Source organism: Eleutherodactylus coqui, chromosome 2 (assembly GCF_035609145.1).
Source record: "Eleutherodactylus coqui strain aEleCoq1 chromosome 2, aEleCoq1.hap1, whole genome shotgun sequence".
NCBI lineage: Eukaryota > Metazoa > Chordata > Amphibia > Anura > Eleutherodactylidae > Eleutherodactylus > Eleutherodactylus coqui.
The window spans coordinates 137464713-137471352 of NC_089838.1; positions in this window are offsets into that span (position 1 = coordinate 137464713).

Below are 6640 nucleotides of genomic sequence, written 5' to 3' on the forward strand. Positions count from 1 at the left end.
GCGCAAGCACAGAAGCTGGGGAGGGCCAGGGGAATTTCATTACTAAAGGTAACCTCGAGCAATGACTGAAGGCCTCGATGAGCGGTCCCCAGTTACATGATCACCATTATCAAATGGTAGCGATCTACCATTCGGCTGGTCTTACGTGACCAGATAGGAATTGCAGATTCCGCATCTGTTTGATCCGCAGATCAATCAAATGTATTGGATTACGCAATTCCACTCACAGTAGCAGAATGTTCTATTTCACTGCGGATATCCATGACATAGAGCCCACTGTGCTCCATGGTCGCAGATATACATGCAGCCCATACACAACGACATTGTGTACAGACTGTGAGTACCCGCATCATCACTAAGCGACGGCGTAGGAAATATAAACCAAAAAAAAGGTGTACTGTGCATGACCGCCTGTGTGAGTACACAGTTATGCGCAGTATATTATACGGCCGTAGGCAAGGCCACAGCCGGACTCACAGCTAGGATCCGCTGCGAGCCTCCTCAAGAGGATTCCACATATGGCGTGAGCCCGGCGTAATTCAGACCGCTACCTGTAGTATGTAATTTACAAAGAGTCCCCGGGAAAGCTCGCCTTCCTGCAGTTCCAGGAGCAGCTTGTTGAGCGCCTTCTGTGTGAGACCGCCGCAACTCGGCAAGCTTCGCAGAGCGCCACTTTATACTGGGTTTGTAGCAAGCATGGAAGGAGGAAGGATACCCGGTTTTATTGCCCCATGTGCCGATCCCAACCAGGCCTCTGTTATTACCCCTATTTTGAGACATACCACACAGTTTTACATTATTACTATTATTTAAGATTTAGGGAATGCTAAAAGACGACGGGTGAAACTGGCATGTGGCGCGGAATTCAAATCTGTGGTATGCCAATTTTAGCACCATTACTGCTGCAGTCTCACTTATCTCTATGCAGATTTCCACAGCGGACTAAAGCCACTTCAAATCCTGTGCCAAGCCATGTGGTCCTGCTGCGGACATTCCACAAGATTTCCGCCCTGTGTGAACCCACCCTTAACATTTCTATTTTTGAAAGCATTTTACTTTACAGCATTTTTTCTACACCTGCCTAAAACTTTTGCACAGCACTGTAAAGGGTGGGGGGTAACCGGTCGGGAACAGAGGTCACCCTGCTCACAGTTGTTAGAGCAGGAGCCTGGCTGTTAGTAGACAGGCAAGCACCAACTCTGGCTGACACTGGGCTTAAGTGCTGCCTAAAGCCCCATTTACACAGGACGAATGTTGGGCAAACGATGCCTGATACTCGTCCCCGCATGTACTCATTCCCATGCTGTTACACAGGAGTATCGTTGGCTCGCAGCAGGGCGGCTGGAGAAGATTTCTCTCCTCGCTCTCCCCCACCCCTCTCCATTCACTAACACAGCGTCCGTTCAGTACTCAACGGCTGCTGTTTATACTGAACGATCAGCGTTCAGGATTTTATGCAGCCTAAACAATGAGCGATAATCGTTCAGTGTAAACAGCAGCCGTTCAGGACTGAACGGCCGCAATGTTACGTGAATGGAGAGGGGCGGGGGAGGCATATATCCCTATTTAATACCACCTCTACTCGAGCCAACCTAAACAACCAATCACAGTGAATCAGCCAAACCAAATGACCAATCACTGTGAATCAGCCAAACCAAATGACCAATCACTGTGAATCAGCCAACGCAAATCACCGTGAATGAGTAAATCCAAACAACCAATCAGGTTGCGAATGGTGTGGAGGTGGGGTGTAAAAAGCTAATATGCGTGGGAGAGAGCGAGGAGTGAAATCTCCAGCCGTCCAAGCCCCCTGCTGGCAATTCTGTCAGAAAGCCAACAATACTCGCTCCTGTGCAGCAGCACGGGAGCGAGGACACAGAGATGAGTGTTGGGTATCGTTTGTCCGACATTTGTCCCGTGTAAATAAGCCGCCATGATATTACAGTAGCCAAGCCTAAGACCCAAAATGACTACCGTAAAAACAGAGATGGCTGGTCACTAAGGGGTTAATAAAAGTTATACAATACATGTTCCCTAAAATGGTACCAGGATATGAGCGATGATGCCAAGAGCGCTGACTGTGACACTGTGGCCTTTGATTGACGTGCTTCCACTTAGCCCATCTACCCGTATGTCAGTGACTGTCAGCTGCATGCCAGGATCCAAAGAGACAAGTATACAGTTTTTTGTTATATTACGCAGGGCCCAACTAAAGGACGGGGTTTATCTTTTATGACAACACCCCTTTAATGAGAGCTGCACCTGCAAATTCAAGCATCGGCCACTATACAGGGATTGGCGCTACTTCCGCTCACTACCCTAGTGTATTGTGGTGCTGGAACAGCTGATCAGTAGGGATCCCGAGCGACGGACCCCAGCCGATCTACTATTGATTACCTATCCTAAGGATAGGTCATCAGTAGCATTCGTCTGGAAAAACCCTTTAAGTACTAAACTAGGCCTTGTCCTGAATAGTGTAGACCAGGGATTCCCAAGAATCCGCCAGGGCTGCTGCAGCTCCCAGGCTGGTGTGAAAGTAATCAATTAGTAGTAGTATCCTTTGGGTCTAGATATCTTTGCATTTGTGCCTTCTTATCACAAGCTGTGATGAGTCGCTCTTTGTCTTTAGACAATGGGCAACACATATACCCCCAGGCGCTGGCACTGTTCCCAGACAGTGTACTTAGATACGAAGTAAAACCAGATTTGATCAAAGTTACAGTACTAACTTTGTTACATTACCGCAGGTTAAAGCAAACAACTTATTAACCTACCTAGAATTTCCAGAATGCACAAACTCTTCCGACACAATACCACTTCACAGAGTCGCCTTAAGCGTGTGGAAGGAGGCCAAAACCCTTCAACGATACAAAGATGTAGTGTCTGAGCTCCCTCTATGGAACAACCCTGGCTTAGTGGCCTTGCACTCGGTCCCAGACCCCCAATACTGGATATCCCAAGGGGTACGCTCACTGGCAGACATTTATACGGACGGAGCACTTCCCACATTTACCCAGTTGCGTGACAAATTGCAGGCCCCACAACTCCAACTATTTAGATTTTTTCAGCTGCGACATGCACTAAATTCCCAATTCCCACGTCCCTCCACTCAAATATCAAAATTTCCCACAATAGGTGTCCTTAAATCACAAGGACCCAAAGGTCTGATCTCAGCACTCTACACGCACCTCCTCTCGGCCAAAATGGACATTCATCCACTTCCAGCTTGGGACAAATGGAAACTTTCTATTCCATCCCTATCATCTGAAGAATGGCTGGACGTTATTAAATCCCATCTGTCTGTCTCCCCCGCCGTAAACAACAAACTGATACAGCTATACATAATACACCAAGCTTACCTCACCCCTAGCCGTCTCTATAAAATGGGCAATGCCTCGTCAAACTCCTGCCATAGATGTCGCCAACCGGAAGCAAAATTCTGGCACCTGATCTGGGAGTGCCCTCCAGTCAATGACTTCTGGTCCAAAATCACCGATTTTATAAATTCAATATTACCATCCCCATTTAGCATCGACCTGGACCCTAAAATAGCCCTATTTGGTCTACTGGAGGAGGAGGTGTGGCCATATTATACCCGTACTTTCCTTGAAAAGGTGCTATTTCTGGCGCGGAAAGCGATAGCCATACAATGGATGGCTGCCGAAGCCCCATCAGTCCCACACTGGATTCAAATGGTAAACACAGTAATTTCCTATGAGAAAATTATTTATCAAAATAGAGGCTGCCCGAACAAATTTCAAGGGGTGTGGGCTCTCTGACTGGATACCCAATCCACCCTATCTGCAGACTAAATTCTTAACCCTGAACTCCCCCTTCCTCTCCCCCCCCCCCTCCTCTCACATCATCAAACACATGGAGTTTTACTATACAAATTTCAAAGGATCGGCACAGACAGGTTACGATGGTTAAATGTTAAGTTTATTGATATAAATGTTAAAGTATTCAGAAATTATTGCACTATTTACTATACCAATCCAAGTACAACGTAATACCTATGTATAATCTGATATGTATCTAACAAACCCTTTTTCGTTTTTGTACTGCGCAAAATATTTCTGTGTTTTAAATAAAACGAATTTAAAAAAACAAAACTTTGTTACATTACTGGTAAGAAACTCTTTATGAAATGCTTATTTACGCTCACACACAATGACTTTGCCACTGCAGTGGTTCACAAACTTTTTCAGCCATGGAGCCCTTTTTGCAGTAAAAGTTACTCGTGGAGCCCCAAAGTTTGCTCAGAGGAGGGGTTAGGGGCGGGGCTTATCACAACATATAATTTTTTTTACCTGCGTCGTTATTAAAAGGACAGGGCGGTTAAATTAAAAAAAAAAACATATATATAGGAAGGAATGCTCGATCACTGGATAGGCTATTGATATACATTATATTTTAAATTAACATGCTGCGGAATTAAATCCCGCATCACATGTCAATATCTGCACGGGTTTTGTGCGAATTTTTTCCACAGCATGTGGATGAGATTTTCAAAATATAATCCACTTCACTGCTACAATTACTGTAAATTATGCATCAAATCTACCCCATGTAGTAATAGTGACCACCTATATTGGTGGCCCCAGTAGTAATAGTGTCCCATATATAGGCCCCAGTAGTAATAGGGTCCCCTGTATTGGCCCCGGTAGTAATAGGCTCCCTTATATGGCCCTCATTAGTAATAGGCTCCCCCATATTGGCCCCAGTAGTAATAGGCTCCCCTATATTGGCCGCAATAGTAATAGGCTCCCCTATATTGGCCCCATTAGTAATAGGCTCCCCTATATTGGCCCCAATAGTAATAGGCTCCCCTATATTGGCCCCAATAGTAATAGGCTCCCCTATATTGCCCCCATTAGTAATAGGCTCCCCTATATTGGCCCCAATAGTAATAGGCTCCCCTATATTGGCCCCATTAGTAATAGGCTCCCCTATATTGGCCCCAATAGTAATAGGCTCCCCTATATTGCCCCCATTAGTAATAGGCTCCCCTATATTGGCCCCAATAGTAATAGGCTCCCCTATATTGGCCCCAGTAGTAATAGGCTCCCCATATATTGCCCCCATTAGTAATAGGCTCCCCTATATTGGCCCCAGTAGTAATAGGCTCCCCATATATTGCCCCCATTAGTAATAGGCTCCCCTATATTGGCCCCAGTAGTAATAGTGTCCCCAATTGCGGCCCCAGTAGTAATAGCAACTTCCAGTGCGGACTACATTAGGTGCGCCGAAATCGCCCCTATTATTATCCACCATTGGTCCCCACTCTACTGAAAGCTGTAGCGGTGTCCGGATAGCCTGTTATGAGGAAATAAATGTGGAGGACCTGGGGTCGGCGTAGCAACGTGGATCACATGAGCCGAGGTTGGCGTGGTGGAAGTGCTGCTCCGACCTGTGTAGTGGCCGGCACTCGTAATTGCAGGTGCAGCAGCACATCCTGGAGCCTGACTCCTCCCACGCTGATCACATGCTCATGATGTCACCCATGTCCTCTAGCAGCATGGAGCCTTGGTGATGCTCCTGTCTAGCTGCGGAGGTAGGAGGCTTGTGTCCGGTCATGTATGATGGCACGGTACACCGTCTGTATAGTGGAGGAGAAGAGCTGCTATAAGTGACAGCCTAGTGATGCTGTGGGGTCGGGGGCAATGGCAGGGAGGTCTGTGTTGGGCTACTTCCAATGCTGGGTGCACATGGGATGTATTTTCCGCAGTGCAGATGCCACACATTAGGTTTTGAACCCTCCGTGCCGAAATTCTGCGGCATTTCCAGTAGCAGCAAAGTGGGTAGGATTTTAAAAATCTTGTCCAAAAGCTTTTTAATAAATTCACACAAAACCCGTGCGGAAACTGACATGCGGTGCCCAGACTGGTAGAAGGTAAAATGATACGTTGTGGTGAGCCTGCCTAGACGCACCCCCTTCTGGGTAGGGGTGCCTCGAGGTGAACCGTTCTCTAAGGGGTGCCCCAAGGGTGGGGAACACTGGTGTAGACAATGGCTCCATCGCTGGCTCTACGGGAACACTATCTCTGGGTAGTCGGGCGCCATCCCCTGCCAGACAACACAGCGGAGCGCTGGAGTATTAACTGTGCTAAACTAAGGCCGCTGTCACACGGCCGAGAAAATTGCGCAAATATGTATGTAGTGAGACACACAAATATGAACACTATTCTTTTGAACGGAGTCCTACACACGAGCGGCATGTCCTATATTTTGGCGCAGAATGCAACACCTGTTTTCGAAAGTACAGGAAAATTCCCACTGAAAACAATGGGAAACAGTTGCCTATCCTCCGCCGCCGCTGGAAGCCGCCCCAGGGGACCGCTGCTCCACAGACGTGATGGGAAGGGGGGGTTTTGACAGAAAATCGCCTTGCATTCGCGAGTTAAGGCCCTTTTACATACAAGAATTATTGCTCAAAATTTGTTCAAATGGACAGAAGTGAGTGCTGATTGTTACGTGCAAACGCGGGCAGTCGTGCGCCATTCCTTCACTTGTCGTTAGCTGGAGGTTTTTAGATGGCATAAAAACCATCGTCCGGCCGCTTCACTGGAATGGCGTTCCTCCAGTCTTTTGAAGGTCTGCAGGATGGGTTGGCTTGCCTTGCATACACAATGGGTACATT